Genomic DNA, 20,564 nt, shown 5'->3' on the forward strand with positions numbered 1-20,564 from the left:
TTCTTTATTGATATTCTCTATTTGATGAGACATAGTTCTCAAAGTTTCCTTTAATTATTTAGGCATCGGTTCCTTTAGTTTTCTTACCACATGTAAAATAGCTGATTTAAAGTCTTTGTCTAATTAAGTCCAATGTCTGGGCTTCTTCAGGGACAATTTCTATTGACTGCTTTTTTCTTTTGTATGGACCATACTTTCCTGTTTCTTTGCATGTCTTGTAATTTTTTTGTTGAGAGCTGGACATTTAAAATAACATAGTGTATCAATTATGGAAATCAGATCCTGCTTCTTGCAAAGTCTGTTGTTGTTATTTATTGTTTGTTTGTTTGCTTGGTAACATTCCTGGACTAATTCTGTAAAGTCTATGTTCTTTGTGGTGTACAGCCACTGAAATCTCTTAGTTAGTTTAGTGGTCAGCTAATGATTGGACAGGGATTTCCTTAAATGCCTGGGACCAATAGCCTCAGCCTTTGCTGAAAGGCTCTGTATGTTGGGATATGCCTTCAATGCTCCCACAGGCAGTTTACAACTCTGTTTTAGCCTCCACTTCCTGTTTGCACAGAATCTCAAGGCCAGAAGTGAGAAGTTAGAGCCTTCTCAGATCTTTCCCACACAGCCTTGCACATTAGAGTCCAAGGAATATGTCACACCTTTTTAAGTTCCCTATGGACATCTTATTCCCCATGTTTTATCAAGTTTTTCAACTTCTTGTTAGCCTCACTGATAATGCCACATCAGCCAGCTGTGATGTTAATTACTGCTGCTTGTTTCCAAGGAATACCCAGAAGGCAGGGCAGTTTGCATGCAGTGAGCTCTGAGGTCTAATAAAGGCAAGCCCTGAGAATGGAGCTTTTATTTATTTATTTATTTATGGTTGTGTTGGGTCTTCGTTTCTATGCGAGGGCTTTCTCCAGTTGTGGCAAGCAGGGGCCACTCTTCATCGTGGTGCGCGGGCCTCTCACTGTCGCGGCCTCTCTTGTTGCGGAGCACAGGCTCCAGACGCGCAGGCTCAGTAGTTGTGGCTCACGGGCCCAGTTGCTCCGCGGCATGTGGGATCCTCCCAGACCAGGGCTCGAACCCCTGTGCCCTGCATTGGCAGGCAGATTCTCAACCACTGCGCCACCAGGGAAGCCCCCGAGAATGGAGCTTTTAAACAAGTTTCTAGGCAGGTAAAATGGTGCTTATTCTCTGGGGATGAGGCTTTGGGGAGCTCCAAACTCTTTTTGTTCACTCAGTAGCTTCTAGCCTGCTGGTTTTCACAGCTACCATAACTGCATTAGTCTTGGCTTTCAAGGCTACCACACAACTGGGGAGAGGGAGATAGGATTAAAGCAAGGTAAAATGCCACAAGATTTGCCATTCCAAGTAAGCTTCGGCAGATTTTCTTGAATAAACACTCCTCTGATTGTTGTAAGACTTTAGTGAATTTCCAGAGTTCTGAAAAACTTGGTCTGTCCATTTTTGCCAGTGTTCTAATTAATTCCGTTTATGGAGATTTTCAGAAGTCCTTACTCTGTCATTGCAGAAGTCAAGGGGTTGATTAAATTTTTTTTTTTAAACATCTTTATTGAAGTATAATTGCCTTACAATGCTGTGTTACCTTCTGCTTTATAACAAAGTGAATCAGTTATACATATACAATATGTTTCCATTTCTCTTCCCTCTTGCATCTCCCTCCCTCCCACCCTCCCCATCCCACCCCTCTAGGTGGTCACAAAGCACCAAGCTGATCTCCCTGTGCTATGCGGCTGCTTCCCACTAGCTATCTATTTTACATTTGGTAGTGTATATATGCCCATGACACTCTCTTACCCTGTCACATCTCACCCCAACCCCTCCCCATATCCTCAAGTCCATTCTCTGGTAGGTCTGTGTCTTTATTCCCGTCTTGCCACTAGGTTCTTCATGGCCTTTTTTTTTTTTCCCTTAGATTCCGTATATATGTGTTAGCATACTGTATTTGTTTTTCTCTTTCTGACTTACTTCACTCTGTATGACAGACTCTAACTCCATCCACCTCATTACAAATACCTCCATTTCATTTCTTTTTATGGCTGAGTAATATTCCATTGTATATATGTGCCACATCTTCTTTATCCATTCATCTGTCGATGGACATTTAGGTTGCTTCCATGTCCTGGCTATTGTAAATAGAGCTGCAATGAACATTTTGGTACTTGACTCTTTTTGACCTATGGTTTTCTCAGGGTATATGCCCAGTAGTGGGATTGCTGGGACGTATGGTAGTTCTATTTGTAGTTTTTTAAGGAACCTCCATACTGTTCTCCATAGTGGCTGTATCAATTTACATTCCCACCAACAGTGCAAGAGTGTTCCCTTTCCTCCACACCCTCTCCAGCATTTATTGTTTCTAGATTTTTGATGATGGCCATTCTGACCGGTGTGAGATGATATCTCATTGTAGTTTTGATTTGCATTTCTCTAATGATTAATGATTTTGAGCATTCTTTCATGTGTCTGTAGGCCATCTGTATATCTTCTTTGGAGAAATGTCTATTTAGGTCTTCTGCCCATTTGTGGATTGGGTTGTTCGTTTCTTTGTTATTGAGCTGCATGAGCTGCTTGTACATCTTGGAGATTAATCCTTTGTCAGTTGCTTCATTTGCAAATATTTTCTCCCATTCTGATGGTTGTCTTTTGGTCTTGTTTATGGTTTCCTTTGCTGTGCAAAAGCTTTTAAGTTTCATTAGGTCCCATTTGTTTATTTGTGTTCTTATTTCCATTTCTCTGGGAGCTGGGTCAAAAAGAATCTTGCTGTGATGTATGTCATAGAGTGTTCTGCCTATGTTTTCCTCTAAGAGTTTGATAGTGTCTGCCCTTACACTTAGGTCTTTAATCCATTTTGAGTTTATTTTTGTGCATGGTGTCAGAGAGTGTTCTAATTTCATACTTTTACATGCAGCTGTCCAATTTTCCCAGCACCACTTATTGAAGAGGCTGTCTTTTCTCCACTGTATATGCTTGCCTCCTTTATCAAAGATAAGGTGACCATATATGTGTGGGTTTATCTCTGGGCTTTCTATCCTGTTCCATTGATCTATATTTCTGTTTTTGTGCCAGTACCAAACTGTCTTGATTACTGAAGCTTTGTAATATAGTCTGAAGTCAGGGAGCCTGATTCCCCCAGCTCCATTTTTCGTTCTCAAGATTGCTTTGGCTATTCGGGGTCTTTTGTGTTTCCATACAAATTGTGAAATTTTTTGTTCTAGTTCTGTGAGAAATGCCAGTGGTAGTTTGATAGGGATTGCATTGAATCTGTAGATTGCTTTGGGTAGTAGAGTCATTTTCACAATGTTGATTCTTCCAATCCAGGAACATGGTATATCTCTCCATCTATTTGTATCCTCTTTAATTTCTTTCATCAGTGTCTTATAATTTTCTGTATACAGGTCTTTTGTTTCCTTAGGTAGGTTTATTCCTAGATATTTTATTCTTTTTGTTGCAATGGTAAACGGGAGTGTTTCCTTAATTTCACTTTCAGATTTTTCGTCATTAGTGTATAGAAATGCAAGAGATTTCTGTGCATTAATTTTGTATCCTGCTACTTTACCAAATTCATTGATTAGCTCTAGGAGTTTTCTGGTAGCATCTTTAGGATTCTCTATGTACAGTATCATGTCATCTGCAAATAGTGACAGCTTTACTTCTTCTTTTCTGATTTGGATTCCTTTTATTTCTTTGTCTTCTCTGATTGCTGTGGCTAACACTTCCAAAACTATGTTGAATAATAGTGGTGAGAGTGGGCAACCTTGTCTTGTTCCTGATCTTAGTGGAAATGGTTTCAGTTTTTCACCATTGAGGACAATGTTGGCTGTGGGTTTGTCATATATGGCCTTTATTATGTTGAGGAAAGTTCCCTCTATGCCTACTTTCTGCAGGGCTTTTATCATAAATGGGTGTTGAATTTTGTCGAAAGCATTCTCTGCATCTATTGAGATGATCATATGGTTTTTCTCCTTCAATTTGTTAATATGGTGTATCACATTGATTGATTTGTGTATGTTGAAGAATCCTTGCATTCCTGGGATAAACCCCACTTGATCATGGTGTATGATCCTTTTAATGTGCTGTTGGATTCTGTTTGCTAGTATTTTGTTGAGGATTTTTGCATCTATGTTCATCAGTGATATTGGCCTGTAGTTTTCTTTCTTTGTGACATCTTCGTCTGGTTTTGGTATCAGGGTGATTGTGGCCTCATAGAATGAGTTTGGGAGTGTTCCTCCCTCTGCAATATTTTGGAAGAGTTTGAGAAGGATAGGTGTTAGCTCTTCTCGAAATGTTTGATAGAATTCGCCTGTGAAGCCATCTGGTCCTGGGCTTTTGTTTGTTGGAAGGTTTTTAATCACAGTTTCAATTTCAGTGCTTGTGATTGGTCTGTTCATATTTTCTATTTCTTCCTGGTTCAGTCTCGGCAGTTTGTGCATTTCTAAGAATCTGTCCATTTCTTCCAGGTTGTCCATTTTATTGGCATAGAGTTGCTTGTAGTAATCTCTCATGATCGTTTGTATTTCTGCAGTGTCAGTGGTTACTTCTCCTTTTTCATTTCTAATTCTATTGATTTGAGTCTTCTCCCTTTTTCTCTTGATGAGTCTGGCTAATGGTTTATCAATTTTGTTTATCTTCTCAAAGAACCAGCTTTTAGTTTCATTGATTTTTGATATTGTTTCCTTCATTTCTTTTTCATTTATTTCTGACCTGATCTTTATGATTTCTTTCCTTCTGCTGGCTTTGGGGTTTTTTTGTTCTTCTTTCCCTAATTGCTTTAGGTGCAAGGTTAGGTTGTTTATTCGAGATGTTTCCTGTTTCTTGAGGTAGGCTTGTATTGCTATAAACTTCCCTCTTAGCACTGCTTTTGCTGCGTCCCATAGGTTTTGGGTCGTCGTATCTCCATTGTCATTTGTTTCTAGGTATTTTTTGATTTCCCCTTTGATTTCTTCAGTGATCACTTCGTTATTAAGTAGTGTATTGTGTAGCCTCCATGTGTTTGTATTTTTTACAGATCTTTTCCTGTAATTGATATCTAGTCTCATAGCGTTGTGGTCGGAAAAGATACTTGATACGATTTCAATTTTCTTAAATTTACCAAGGCTTGATTTGTGACCCAAGATATGATCTATCCTGGAGAATGTTCCATGAGCACTTGAGAAAAATGTGTATTCTGTTGTTTTTGGGTGGAATGTCCTATAAATATCAATTAAGTCCATCTTGTTTAATGTATCATTTAAAGCTTGTGTTTCCTTATTTATTTTCATTTTGGATGATCTGTCCATTGGTGAAAGTGGGGTGTTAAAGTCCCCTACTATGATTGTGTTGCTGTCGATTCCCCCTTTTATGGCTGTTAGTATTTGCCTTATGTATTGAGGTGCTCCTATGTTGGGTGCATAAATATTTACAATTGTTATACCTTCCTCTTGGATCGATCCCTTGATCATTATATAGTGTCCTTCTTTGTCTCTTGTAATAGTCTTTATTTTAAAGTCTATTTTGTCTGATATGAGAATTGCTACTCCAGCTTTCTTTTGATTTCCATTTGCATGGCATATCTTTTTCCATCCCCTCACTTTCAGTCTGTATGTGTCTCTAGGTCTGAAGTGGGTCTCTTGTAGACAGCATATATATGGGTCTTGTTTTTGTATCCATTCAGCCAGCCTGTGTCTTTTGGTGGGAGGATTTAATCCATTTACATTCAAGGTAATTATCGATATGTATGTTCCTATTCCCATTTTCTTAAATGTTTTGGGTTTGTTATTGTAGGTGTTTTCCTTCTCTTGTGTTTCTTGCCTAGAGAAGTTCCTTTAGCATTTGTTGTAAAGCTGGTTTGGTGGTGCTGAACTCTCTCAGCTTTTGCTTGTCTGTAAAGGTTTTAATTTCTCCATCACATCTGAATGAGATCCTTGCTGGGTAGAGTAATCTTGGTTGTAGGTTTTTCTCCTTCATCACTTTGAGTATATCCTGCCACTCCCTTCTGGCTTGCAGAGTTTCTGCTGAAAGATCAGATGTTAACCTTATGGGGATTCCCTTGTGTGTTATTTGTTGTCTTTCCCTTGCTGCTTTTAATATGTTTTCCTTATATTTAATTTTTGATAGTTTGATTAATATGTGTCTTGGCGTGTTTCTCCTTGGGTTTATCCTGTATGGGACTCTCTGTGCTTCCAGGACTTGGTTAACTATTTCCTTTCCCATATTAGGGAAGTTTTCAACTATAATCTCTTCAAATATTTTCTCAGTCCCTTTCTCTTTCTCTTCTTCTTCTGGGACCCCTATAATTCGAATGTTGGTGCGTTTAATGTTGTCCCAGAGGTCTCTGAGACTGTCCTCAGTTCTTTTCATTCTTTTTTCTTTATCGTGCTCTGCAGTAGTTATTTCCACCATTTTATCTTCCAGGTCACTTATCCTTTCTTCTGCCTCAGTTATTCTGCTCTTGATCCCATCTAGAGTATTTTTAATTTCATTTATTGTGTTTTTCATCATTGCTTGGTTCCTCTTTAGTTCTTCTACGTCCTTGTTAAATGTTTCTTGCATTTTGTCTATTCTATTTCCCAGATTTTGGATCATCCTTACTATCATTATTCTGAATTCTTTTTCAGGTAGACTACCTATTTCCTCTTCATTTGTTAAGGCTGGTGTGTTTTGACCCTGTTCCTTCATCTGCTGTGTGTTTTTCTGTCATCTCATTTTGCTTATCTTACTGTGTTTGGGGTCTCCTTTTCACAGGCTGCAGGTTCGTAGTTCCCGTTGTTTTTGGTATCTGTCCCCAGTGGCTAAGGTTGGTTCAGTGGGTTGTGAAGACTTCCTGGTGGAGGGAACTAGTGCCTGAGTTCTGGTGGATGAGGCTGGATCTTGTCTTTCTGGTGGGCACGTCCACGTCTGGTGGTGTATTTTGGGGTGTCTGTGGCCTTATTATGATTTTAGGCAGCCTCTCTGCTAATGGATGGGGCTGTGTTCCTGTCTTGCTAGTTGTTTGGCATAGGGTGTTCAGCCCTGTAGCTTGCTGGTCATTGAGTGATGCTGGGTCTTGATGTTGAGATGGAGATCTCTGAGAGATTTTTGCCGTTTGGTATTACGTGGAGCTGGGAGGTCTCTTGTGGACCAGTGTCCTGAAGTTGGCTCTCCCACCTCAGAGGTACGGCCCTGATGCCTGGCTGGAGCACCAAGAGCCTTTTGTCCACACGGCTCAGAGTAAAAGGGAGAAAAAATAGAAAGAAAGAAAGAAAGAGGCTATAATATAGTGAAGTAAAATAAAGCTATTATAAAGCAAAGCTATACAGACAAAATCTCTCCCAGAAGCATATACATATACACCCACAAAAAAAGGAAAAGGGGAAAAATTAATATATCCTGCTCCCAAAGTCCACCTCCTGAATTTGGGATGATTCGTTGTCTATTCAGGTATTCAACAGATGCAGGCACATCAAGTTGTTTGTGGAGTTTTAATCCACTGCTTCTGATGCTACTGGGAGAGATTTCCCCTTCTCTTCTCTGTTCGCATAACTCCCGGGGTTCAGCTTTGGATTTGGCCCCGCCTCTGCATGTAGGTCGCCTGAGGGTGTCTGTTCCCCGCCCAGACAGGACGGGGTTAAAGGAGCAGCTGCTTCGGGGGCTCTGGCTCACCCAGGCCACGGGGAGGGAGGGGTATAGAGGAGGCGGGGCGAGCCTGCGGCGTCAGAGGCTGGCGTGACGTTGCAGCAGCCTGAGGCGCGCCGTGCGTTCTCCCGGGGAAGTTGTCCCTGGATCACAGGACCGTGGCAGTGGCGGGCTGCACAGGCTTCCGGGAGGGGCGGTGTGGAGAGTGACCTGTGCTCGCACACAGGATTTTTGGAGGCGGCAGCAGCAGCCCCAGCGTCTCACGCCCGTCTCTGGGGTCCGTGCTGATAGCCGCGGCTCGCGCCCGTCTCTGGAGCTCGTTTAGGCGGCGCTCTGAATCCCCTCTCCTCGGGCACCAGGAAACAAAGAGGGAAGAAAAAGTCTCTTGCGTCTTCGGCAGCTGCAGACTTTTTCCCGGACTCCCTCCCGGCTAGCTGTGGTGCGCTAACCCCTTCAGGCTGTGTTCACGCCGCCAACCCCAGTCCTCTCCCTGCGATCCCTGAGCCTGAGCCTCAGCTCCCAGCCCCACCCGCCCTGGCGGGTGAGCAGACAAGCCTCTCGGGCTGGTGAGTGCTACTCAGCACCGATCCTCCGTGCGGGAATCTCTCCGCTTTGCCCTCCGCACCCCTGTCGCTGCGCTCTCCTCCATGGCTCCGAAGCTTCCCCCCTCTGCCACCCTCAGTCTCTGCCCGCGAAGGTCCTTCCTAGTGCATGGAAATCTTTCCTCCTTCACAGCTCCCTCCCACTGGTGCAGGTGCCATCCCTATTCTTTTGTCTCTGTTATTTCTTTTTTCTTTTGCCCTACCCAAGTACGGGGGGAGTTTCTTGCCTTTTGGGAGGTCTGACGTTTTCTGCCAGCGTTCAGTGGGTGTTCTGTAGGAGCAGTTCCACGTGTAGATGTATTTCTACTGTATCTGTGGGAAGGAAGGTGATCTCCGTGTCTTACTCTTCCACCATCTTCTCCCCAAGCCTGATCGCTTGATTAAATTTTGATCATTTATGATTTCCTATTAATTTTTCCATTTTTATCCACATTGTCTAATATATTGATATAATGAATTTCCTTTCAACCATTGTAGTTCTGTGTACTTTTTTGTTTCTTATGACTTCATGATTTTTTTTGTTTTTTTGATTGACAACATTTATCTATTTTATTGGTTTTCCCCAAGAAAAAATAGTATCTGATTTAATTGAAGCACTGGATTTTTTTTGTATGTTTGTATTTCATTAATTTCTGTCTTTAACGTCTATTAATTCCTGTCTTCTACACTTTTAGACAATTTACTGTCCTTTTATGGACTTAAGTGTTTAGGTACTTTATGTTTAGTCTTTATTTTTTTCCCAAGGAGAAAATTTAAGACTATACATTTTTCTCTGAATAATGCTTTGGCTGAATTCAACAGGTTTTTATATGTTCTAACTATTGTTAAGCAATCTATAATGTCAGTTTTTACTTCTTTAATCTAAGTGTTATTTAGAATAATTTTTGTTAATATCCAACTGTAGACACTAATAAATATAAAATAGATAACCAACAAGGACCTACTGTATAGCACAGGGAACTATACTCAATATTTTGTAATAACATATAAGGGAAAAGAATCTGAAAAAAAATAGATATATATGTATGTATAACTGAATACTGTAGGTATAACTGAATCACCTTGCTGTACACCTGAAAATAACACAAAATTGTAAATCAACTCTACTTCAATTAAATAAAGATTTAAAAAAATCCAACTGTAGAGAGTTTAAATGTCTGTGTATTTCATTATTTTATTATAATTAAGAAATGTGGCTTTTATGACGTCTACTTTGGAGAATTTGTTGAGATTTTCTTTGTGATCTAATACATGGACAATTTAAAAAATATATTCTAGAAGTGAGCGAAAGGAATTAATATTCTCTATGGACCCCAAAGTTTTATGCATACACATGTGTGTGTTTAACCTCAATTGTACTACTCACATAGCATATGTTCTTACTCATTTTTTAATCTACTTGATCTTTTAATTTCTTTAAAAAGGTATCTTTAAAAAAAAAAGGTGTCAATTCTCCCTCTATGAATGTCAATTTGACAATTATCTTTGTGCTTCTAATACATATTCTTTTATATGTTTCAAGATAATTTTTGGTGCATCAGCTGATGTGCTTTTTGCACTTGGTAATGTCTTTTTTCCCAGTGTTTCTTCCCCCATTCAAACTAGACCTTGAATCATTCATTTCTTTGAAGGAGGAAGGCTGCTACACAAAAACAGAAGAAAATAAAGTCCGGTATCAGTCAAAAGCTTTTGAGTTGCACATACCTGGGTTTCAAAGGTCTAAATCATGATGGATTAGAAGCCCAAAGCCATAAAACAAATTTGCAAGAATTCCTGATGTTATAATAGCTAGCTTTTACTCTCTCAGACTAGATCAGTATTCCTTGGGCTAGGATCAGGAGACTGGAAAGGAATTAAGAGAGTTGGAGACTGGTGTGCCTCCTTGAGAAAGTGACCAGCTCCCTCTCCCCTCCTCACTCTGGGCTAACTTACTTTGGTTAGAGGACACACTAAAAACTCCAGACAGGGTTGAAAGATCTAAGAGCATAGAGGACCTGCACGTTGCTTCCTGAGTGAAGCTTGAAGAAGTGGCAAATACTCAGAGTTCTCTACCATGAAATATGGAATGGGAGCAGTAGAGTAGAGGTGGCTGCATTCACTGACTAGGCAAATATTTCATACAGTGTTGTAGAGGTTTCCAAATTTTCCCAGGAGGGGCATAGAAGTAACCAAGATAGGGTCGGACCTGAAGAGGTCTTGAAATGAGGACAAGAAGAATACTGCCTCACTGATTCACATGGACCAATGATTAGAGACCTATCAGGAACAAGCCTTTCAGCAGATGCTAAGAACAGACAGAAAATGATGCCCCCCTGACATTAAGTATGTCCCCTGGAACACAAATTCAACTCAAAGAATTTGTCAGGTAGAATAAATGGAATATGGAAAATCTGAACCAGCTGAGATTCGCCTGAACCAAATAAGATTACATTTCTGCCATCTAGCAGCATGAACAGTTGAAACAAAATTTAAGTTCACTTACAGAAAAATTTGTTTCATTTTAATTTTTATACCTAAGGTTGTAAAAAAATACCCACAAGATCTATTTCAAAACTAACTTGATAGATGCATAAAGAATTGACAACTGTCCTATCTTCTAGATGGATCATACTTTCTACCAGTGTAAATTTTTTTCCATCTGATGTTTTTAGCTTTTAATTCAGCCTTTTCTGTTACTACTATTGTTTGTGTAAGCATTTATCAGGTATATTTTTATTCCTATAATTTTAAATATCCTCGTGTCATTTTATTTTTGGTGTGTCTTTTGAAACAGCATATAGCTGGATGCTTTTAAAACTATACTTGAGATTTTCTGCCTTTTAATAATTTATTATGATTAGTGATGTGTTGGATCTATTCCAGTCATGTTCTTTTATGTTCTCCATTTATTATGCTTTCTTGTTGGGTCTTGTTTTTCTATTTCCTGCTTTTTGTTGCTTAATCAAGTTTTCTTTGTTCACTTTTTTTTCCTCTAATGGTTTTTAAAAAGTTATCTCCTAGCCCTCCTTTGTTGCCACCATAAAATTGGACGAAGAAAACTTGCAAATTGCTTCTTTGGCTCAGCTCCATCTTCTCTCCAGTACCTGGGAGCTGCTCCAACTCCTCCCCCTTCTCCTCCAAGCTGGAAAAGGAGGAGATGTGAGAGAAAAGACAAAAGCAAAGGTGGAATCAGAGGGAGGAAAGAGAAGCAGAGGTCAGGAGAAGGTGTATGTTCTCTGCAGCACACCTACCACTGGCCCAGCTGGCCCCTGTATTGTTACAGATGATATCAGGACTGGTACCTGGAGTTAGGAAGGTGAAGGAATGTTCTTACGCGTATAGAAGCTGGAGAAGGGTGACGATCAACAGCTTGGGTTCAGAGAGCTGTCTCAAATTGCAAATTACACACCTTTGAAGAGTAGCGTCTGTCTGTCCCAGGACTTTTGCCAGTTCTGCTAAACAAAAGACTTCATTGTGTGGGTTTTGTTTTTTTTTAATTCTCTGATACTTGCATGAGTGTGGTCTCTTTTTCCCAGTGAGATTAAAACTCTCTATGGAAAAGGAATTTAATAGCTAGCTCAAAAATAATTTATAACCAGGCTATCAGTGCTGAGTCATGAAAAACTGTGGGAAGAAATTGGGTTAGGACAATAGACCCTGGTAAATATGAAAAGTTGAGCAATCCTAACATTCCTAAAGGATGGTAGCTCAGGGAGGACACTGTGTTGGGACTGGGGCAAAGAGAGGAAAACTAAATTTCCTCCAACCGTACGCCTAGGTAGCTGTTTACCGGTGCAGAAAAGGCAAAACTATTCTAGATCTGTTTTGCCTCTATCTTCTCAATCAATCAAAGTGGCCTTCCAACAGAAAAGGGGAGAATTAACATCGGAAAGAAAGTCTGAGGTAGATGGAGAGATAATAAAGATACCTAACCCCTATGAACCGGTTTGAATCCTCAGATTCCAGAAAACCTCATTCTAATGAGGTAGAAAACGTTAAAGGTATGATCTAAAAGTCCCTGTATGCCACACTGAGAAACCGTAAAGAATGGATAAAGAAGGCAAATACTCTCCTTATTTTCAAATAAGGGGCAACAAATGGATTCTGGACACAAAAGACAAATAAGGTAGGTGTTGATTCCAGACAAAATTTTTTAAAAATTAAACTTTTTTTTTTAGTATTTAGAATGAAGGGTCATTCGGTTCAATAATACAAGTTGAAACAAGCAAATGTCATTTCTTTTTTTACAGAATTACTAGGATTACAACAGGAAGGGTGTTATTAGATTCCTTGAGTTGGGCAAGTCTCTCATGATAGTAATGTTACTTGTATGGTTAAATAAGAGCTAGATGATAATATAGCCAGCAATTCTGCAGCTGATTGACCAAGTGTATCTACAAAGAGTTGATAAAGAGATTGGTATTTACCCAAAGATGTAAATAAGTGAAGACCTGCAGGGCCTGGTCTTTAACCCTATCTAGGTTTGTAGGTTTTAAGTTACTTAAATAATGTATAAGAGGACCTGCTTATCAAATTTTCTAGATACACAAGGGTTTAATAATATGATTGATGACAGGATCAAGACTCAAAATGATCTCAATGAGTTTAATGCTAGGTTAAAATTTAGCAGGAGCAGATCCAAGAATTGTGGGGCCTGAAGCCTACAGAATTTGGAGGGGCCTCTTTAATTTAAAAAAATTATAAATACAAAAAAAAATAAAGAAATAAAATACAGAAGTGAATATTTATCAGCATGGTAAAGAAATCACCCCAGGCTTGGAGCTAGATCTCTTTATCCAACTCCCAACATCTCCCTACATTCACAGGGGCCATACAAATAAAAGACCCTGAAGCTTAAACTTTTTTAGCTTCAGGGTGTAAGTACTTCTGGCAATACTCTTTCATCTATATTAAAATAATTAAACTTCATTTCAAAAATACAGGCTGGGGGATATTGTTTGACCACAATCTTACTATGCATCAATATTGTGACACAGCAAATAAAAATGATCCAGCTCAGGCAATTAATATTCAAATTTACCATACACATTGATCAGATCAATTCTGGGAGCCCAGATTGAAAGGGAATATTGGCAAACCAGAGCATGTACTAAGGGGAAGCAGACAATATAATGAGAGAATTCTAAAACCTGCCTCATGAGGAACTGCTGAAAGAACTGAAGTGCTTGGCTTTGGGAAAGGAATAGTGCTGGGGGATAGATGACAACCCACAGTATACAAGAAGAAGGAGACTTATTCTGTATTGTTCTGGAGGAAGGAAGTATGAGTTGCAAGAAGATTTCAGCTCAATATAAGTCAATCCAATTCAATAAATATATATGAAGTCTATTATGTGTCAGGAACTGGTTAAGGCACTGGGCATAAAGAAGTGATCAAAATGGACAAAATTATCTATTCTCACAAAGTTTACATTTTGGAAGAGAGATAGACAATAACACATAAATATATAGTATATCAGGTGATGAGGTGATGTATCCTAAGAAGATAAATATAACAAGGTATCAGCAACAAACAATTAAGAATACAATTTTAAAAGGATGTCAAATACAATTGCATCAAAAAGCATCAAATACCTAGGAATAATCCAGCAAAATATGTGCATGACTTATACACAAAAAACTGTAAATTATTGGTGAGAGAAATTAAAGAAGACTTAAATAAGTGGAAGGATATCCTGTGTTTGTGCATTAGTAGTCTAAATATTTTCAGGATGTCAATTTTCTCCAAAATTGTTCTAGAGATTTAACATAATCCCAATGAAAAATTCGTGAGTGTGTGTGTGTGTGTGTGTGTGTGTGTGTGTTGACAAGCTGATTCTAAAAATGTATATGGAAATGCAAAAGTCCAAGAGCAGCCAAGATGACCTTAAAGAAGAATAAAGTTAGAGAACTTACTGTACCAGATTTCACAACTTACTATAAAACCACAATAAATAAGACAGTATGGTATTTTGGCAAAAGAATAGATAAATAGACTAACCAGACACAGTTGAGAGTTCATAAACAGAACCACACATATATGGGTACTTCAAAGCAGTGGTGACACACAGAACAGTAGAGAAAGGTTGATCTTTTCAATAAATGGTGCCAAGTCAATTGGAAATTCATTGGGAAAAAAATGAAAGTTGACCCATACAAAAATCAATTCCAGTAGGATTGCAGATCTTAATGTAAAAGACAAAACAAAAAGCCTTCTAGAAGATAACACTGGAGAATATATTCATGACTTGGTGTAGGCAAAGATTTCTTAAGCCCGACCAAAACACATTAACCATAAAGGAAAATACAGATAAATTGGACTACATTAAAAATGAGAACTTCTCTTCATGAAAAGGCACTATCAAGAGAGTGAAAAGGCTGTTCACCTGAAACTAACACAATATTGTAAATCAACTATACTTCAATTTAAAAAAAGAGTGAAAAGGCAAACCACAGAATTGGAAAAGGTATTTTCAATATCAATAATTGACAAAAAAAACCTAAATATAAGCCTAGCATATCAGAAAAAAACATATATTGGTAAGGAAAAAGAAAGATAACCTAATTTTTAAAACGGCAAGGGGGAGAGAGACATAAACAGACACTTCATTAAAGAGACTATCTAAACAGTCAATAAACATATGAAAAGGCACTCAACTTCACTGGTCATCTGGGAAATGCAAATTAAAACTACAATGAGACATCACTTTACACACACAAGAGTAGTATTTTTTTAAAAGACTATACCAAGTGTTGGTAAGGAGATAAGTAAGAATTCTCATTTACTACTGGTGGAAATATAAATTGGTATGACCACTCTGGAAAACTCTTTGGCAATATCTTCTAGTGCTAAACATATGCATATCTTTTAACCAAGTAATTCTACTCCTACATATTGCCCAACAGAAATGCACGCACATGTACACCGAGACATATACAAGAATTTCACAGCAGCATTATTAATAATAGCTGAAAACTGAGAGCAATTCAAATGCCCATCAATAGTAAAATGAATCAATAAATTGTGACATGGTCACACATTGCAATAGGACACAGAAATGAAAAAGCAACAAACTACTGCACAGTATGGCTGAATCTCACAAATTATTGGGTGAAAGAAGCTAGATGTAAACGAGTATTTACTGAATGATTCCATTGGTATAAATATAAATAATCTATGGTGTTAGAAGTCAGGCTAGTGGTTACTCTCTGGAGGGTTTAGAGGATGGAAAATGGTATAAACGCTGGTCAAACTGTACATATTTCTAAACATATGTTATACTTAAATGAAATTAGTTAATTAAAACAAAAATGAGCAAAAGACATAGGCCCCATTTGAGCTTTTTAGAGTATCCTGAGCGGGGTTAGAATAAAAAGAGCACTTGGGCTACAAGTGAGTGTGTGAGAAAACCTGACAGTAATGAAACAGGAGACTGGGAACCATGGAGGAAAGACAGCCAATGAGAAATTCACAGTAGCTGGATTCCTTAAGTGTTTTTAAAGAACAGAGTATTTAATATTCATTTTTACGTTGTTTTCCGTGCCGTGATTTGCTCTAACCTCTCTATGACCCCATCACACACCCCAAATTTACTGCTCTCGAACCATCAGTAAAGTTTACAACATCTTTAAAACATAGTAAAGCAGGATAAATAAAGAGTGATGAAGAGGGGTGAAAGAGAGGCTATGCTATTAGAGGACAGGAATCCCAAAGGAAGGTCTCTCTGAAAAGGTAACACTTAGAATTGAGAGCAAAAGAAGTTAGGGAGAAGAGTGCTCCAGACTGAGAAAAGTAAATGCAGAGACCCCAAGGCAGCATATGCTGGGCACATCCAAAAACCAGTAAAGGAACCAATGTGTGTGGAGCCAAGAAAGACCGTAGGAGATGACGTCATAGAAATAGCAAGGGGCCAGATAATGCTGGTCTCCACGGGGCATGGCCTTTACTAGATTTTACTCTGAGAGAGATAGGAAGCCATTACAGACAAGGTTTTGAGCAGAGAAATTACACATCCAAGTTGTTTCAAATCTATCAATCCAGTTGCTGTGTGAAGAATAGACTATAGAGATATCCGCAAGGGTGGATGCAGGACCAGTTAGGAGGTTTTCTAAGAGTAAGATCATGCTGGCTTAGAGAAACTGGCAGTGGTGAAGGTGGAGAAAAGAGGATGATTCTGGATGTATTTGGAAATCAGAGCCAGCAAGACTTGCAGATGGACTGGATATGGAGTGTGAGGGAAAGAAAGGTATCACGAATGCCTCAGGAAAGAACCTCCTAACCCAAAGAGCTGTCTGACAGTTAGATGAGCTTTCCCTTGATGCAGTTATCCGAGTGGAAGCAGTTATTCCTTCATGGGGCCCTCTGAATGTTCTTCTCCCTCCAGCTCACCTGCCAAACAAGCTCCTAAGAGGATCTCTGCCCTTTGAGGCAATGGACCTAGGTGACCTCTAAGATAGCTCATGTGCAAAGTATTCTAGAACTTTAAGGCAGTCAGAACGTGGTCTATACATCATAAATTTTAGGCTAAATGGTTGAAAAGTAAATTTCCTACAGCAAAGTAAGTTTTTAACTGCTATTTACCTTTTTCACCACACACGTATTTTTATTCCAGTCAAAATGGGTTACAATGAACAGCAGAAGCAGCTGCTTTGGGGTAAGCAGACACCACAAAAGCCTGGAGCTGGCAGATGCTGATGTGTGGAAGGAAGGAGCAACCCCACCCTCTTGGCCCTTGGGGATGGTTATGAGTACAGGCTACTCAAAAGAAAGTGTAATTAGAGAGTAAATAATTGAATTGTAAACAAGCATCCTAACATTTTCAAGTGCTCCATAAATCATACAGTTGTCACAGTGGTGCCGCTATTGCTCAAAGCTCACTTGGAACTCTTCTTTGGGATTTGTCCTCAAAGGAAGTTAATGTAACTTACTCCAAAATCCAGTCTTTCAGGTGGTCAGATCCCTGGGAAGCTCTGCTTTCAAAAATCTCAGATTCTGGTTCGCAGAAACTATAAAACTTCTAGTCTATCTGGTGTTTGACCTCTCATGGCATCATTCATGAACAACAGGCATCTAACCTCTGCTTCAACCCCCAGAGTGAAGGAAATGTGGTTAACACCCCCAAGGCAGCCCTTTTTCATCTTCCGAGACAGCTCTGATTGTCAGAAAGTTCTCATTCATTTTGAACTGAAACCCGCCTCACCATACCTTGCACCCACTGATCAAAACAGAGTGTAGGGCAGTATTTCCCAAACATCAAGCACCTGTGTACCACCTCCACATTTTGTCCTTTTTACCATATCTAAGTATTGCTTCATATCTAAGTATCACTGGTCCTATTAGCTCCTTAATATCTCCCTTTCAAATTACCCAATTTTCTTAGCCAAGTAATTTTGCCTTAAATGGAAACTACATCACCTTGTAAATGAAAAACCCACACCAATTAGAAATTAACAGCATAAGGAATAATATCAGAAGGAAGAGAAAGTGATGATGTTAAATTCTACTCAGGAACTGTTGCCTGGCAAGAGTGCTGATCCTGAGGCAGGCTCTCGCTCTGTTAGAACAGGAGATTAGCAAGTGTTGAGAGGTGTAAGGACAAAGCACGACAAAAATGATACTTCTTTCTTAACATCCATAGGTTCAAGAGAATGGAAGAGAGCATAACTTTTTTCACCACGTGATCCACTGTTATTTAACATTGTCTGTGTACCACTCAAAAGCATTGCCTATACTTCTAGTGGGAGATGTACACACTGGGATCCACTGGCAAAGCAGCTTGGCAGTGGTCAACCTGATCAGATTCAGGTCATTGTTCTGCCACTTCCTAGCTGCCCAATCCTATACACCTTAACCAGTTTCTTCATCTTCAAAATGGAAGTAACAATAGCTCTTCGGAGTGATGTTTTCTTAAAGACATTTGACTATTTTGCTCCAATTGTAAGTTGATGATTGAAGAGTATAAATTCGGGCTAAGATTGCAGTGTCATTCAGCTTTTGGGCTGAATTAACTCAGCCTTTGGGCACTGACCAGGCTGTGCTGGTAGCCAACTAAAATCTCTAAGATATTTTGATATGGACTGCTGCTGAGCCAAATCCCGCATTGTTAACTTGTATTGCTGGGCATTTGGGCCTGAGGGAGGACTAGGCATTTATTTTATTAACTAGATTCTCCCCTTCACTTTAACCTGGTGCTTCAACACTTGTTCAACTCCTTCTCTTACCCTACATTTGAAGAGAAGGTGGTCAAACCAGCAGAACTGGGCTAGGATGAGGATGTATTTGTGATTCTAGATGCATCTGTTCTTCTGGAGTAGGAAAATGGAAACTTTTTGCTGAGTACCCATGTGGTATCAGGCACTTTTCTCCAATAACTTATTTAATGCTCCAAGAACCCCTTAAGGTAGGTGTTAACCCCATTTTACTGAGAAGAAATCTGCATTTTCACTTGAAGTCGTTAAGCATGGTAACTATGCAATTTCTTATTCTTTTGGCTTAATATTATTTTGTAAACACTTTCTCACATTGTTTCATATTTTCCTTTTTTTTTTTTTTTTTTTTGCTTTATAAGTAAATAAATACTCCCTCCTTGTTCTAAAAACATTTTGAGGCACTCCTGCCTTGATGTTTCTCATTTTAACGATTTTGTATAATATCTCATTAAGTTACCCTACCATAATTTATTTTACCAATTTCCTATTGTTGACAGTTTGACTTTGTTTCTTTGCTTTTTGTGGGTTTTTTGTTTTGTTTTGTTTTGTTTTTCTTTTTGTGGTTTTTTAAATTATTGTTTTCTGTAATAAAAGATCCTGCTACGAACATCTGCACATAAATATTATTTTGTTCCGGAAATTTCCCCAAGAATGGAATTAATGCATCAAAGAGGATAACAACTTTTGTGGCTCTTTATAGAGACTAGCAAATTGCTCACCCAAAGGAGTATGTGTTATTTGAGGATAAAAAGAAATAACTGGCTGTTTACAAAAGAAATCAATTTCCCACTTATTCATAAAGTATTCGATCCCCTGATAGGTGGCAGGTGCCGTGCCAGGGACTGGGTACAGGGATGAGCAGGGCAGGCCGAGTCGCGGTCTTCAAGGAGCGCACGGTCAGGTCGGGCAGAGGAAACGACAGGCAACAGGTGTCTGCCTCTGACCAGGGAGGACCGAAGCGCCCTTTCGCGCAAGAGAGTGGAAGGAGGGAGCTGTTTGCAAGCACCGAGGAGATCTCGCAACGTAGGCAGCACCTGACCTGAGTCTTGCAGAATGAGTAAGAATCTTGGTACGCGATTTGTATTTATTTTACCGTGACTTTCTGGCCTTTTATCGGAAAAAAAAAGTTTCCCACTCTTAGCACAGAGCACAGAGAACGCTGGAGGAGTCGTAGGCCCCCAACCTCTTAAGCCTCTTTCCATCTCCAAGGAGGAGGAGGAAAGTGGGGGTCTCTCCAACCTCGGGAGCAGGATCTGGGGTCCGGGACCTCCCAGCGCGGCACCGGAAAGAACAGGAGAGGACGCGAGCGCGGGGCCCCCCGCCCCGAGAACCAGACCCGACGCGTGGCCCTCGGCGCCTGGCTCCAGCGGAGTCAGCTCAGCACGACCTGGGAAGCCGGTGAGGGAACCGGAGCTGCCCGGGGTGGAGGGTTGAAGAGCAGCCCGCGAGCGGCTCCGAGGGGAACTGGACTCGGCAGTCGGGGACCCCGAGGGGGCGGGAGCGGGAGAGGGGCGGAGCTCCGAGGCCGGGGCAGCGGCTGCCGCCCAGAGGGTCTGCGGGGGCTGCTTTGGACATACCCGAGGACGAGCGCCTCTCCGAGACCGTGACCTTGGCTTCGGGAACCGACCCCGCGCGCCGTCTTGAGCGCGCCTTGTGGAAACCCACGGCCGACGGGCTGGCGCTGCTCGCGGTGAGGCAGCCCGGGCCGGGGCGCCAGGTAACCTGGACCAGGGGCCGCGAGGGCGGTCAGAAAGGGCCCCAGTGGGGGAGGGGCAGTGACGGGGCTGGGGGCCGCGGGCTGGGGGCTAAGCGAAGGGCGCACGCTGGCGCAGCTCAGGCCTCGGAACACTGGGCGTGGGGCGTGGGGGAAGTCAGGGTCCACCTTACCGGACCAAGGGCTCACCGGTCCTCAGAAGGGGCAGTGGGTCGCCCTCGCGGATGAACGGGAATGCGCACCAAGACGCGGCTTCTGGGTAGCGTCTTGTGCCTCCGCCTTGTTTCTGCCTGTGACACAATCATAAAGTATTCCCTTTCCGTGTGTTAACAAGGGAACGGGCAGTTTTCTAGCGTGTGTGCATAAGGAAGGCTACAGCGTCAGCACCCATCCTTCTGGGCCATGAGTCCCCTAGCAGGATCCTTGGCCCAAGCCTCCAGCTGCCTTGGGGACCTT

At 40.7% G+C, this 20,564-nt stretch overlaps 1 protein-coding gene and 1 long non-coding RNA gene across 9 annotated transcripts in view; one reads left to right on the plus strand and one right to left on the minus strand.

The window, feature by feature from the left end:
• LOC309630149 overlaps nucleotides 1–20,055 on the minus strand; it is a 118,082-nt gene extending 98,027 nt beyond the window's left edge. For all 3 annotated transcript variants that reach the window (XR_014245453.1, XR_014245454.1, XR_014245455.1), the window contains exon 1: nucleotides 19,972–20,055. This is a non-coding gene — a long non-coding RNA (uncharacterized lncRNA). The remainder of the gene's footprint in view (nucleotides 1–19,971) is intronic.
• Nucleotides 17,504–20,564, plus strand: part of CASR (calcium sensing receptor) — an 80,406-nt gene continuing 77,345 nt past the window's right edge. For 3 of the 6 annotated variants that reach the window (XM_082394876.1, XM_082394875.1, XM_082394872.1), the window contains exon 1: nucleotides 19,805–20,111. The gene's annotated coding sequence lies outside the window, so the exon portion shown is untranslated. The other 3 variants (XM_082394877.1, XM_082394873.1, XM_082394874.1) reach the window with 2 other exon arrangements.

The sequence above is a fragment of the Balaenoptera borealis genome (genome assembly GCF_965194805.1).
Source record: "Balaenoptera borealis genome assembly, chromosome: 5".
NCBI classification, from domain to species: Eukaryota; Metazoa; Chordata; class Mammalia; order Artiodactyla; family Balaenopteridae; genus Balaenoptera; species Balaenoptera borealis.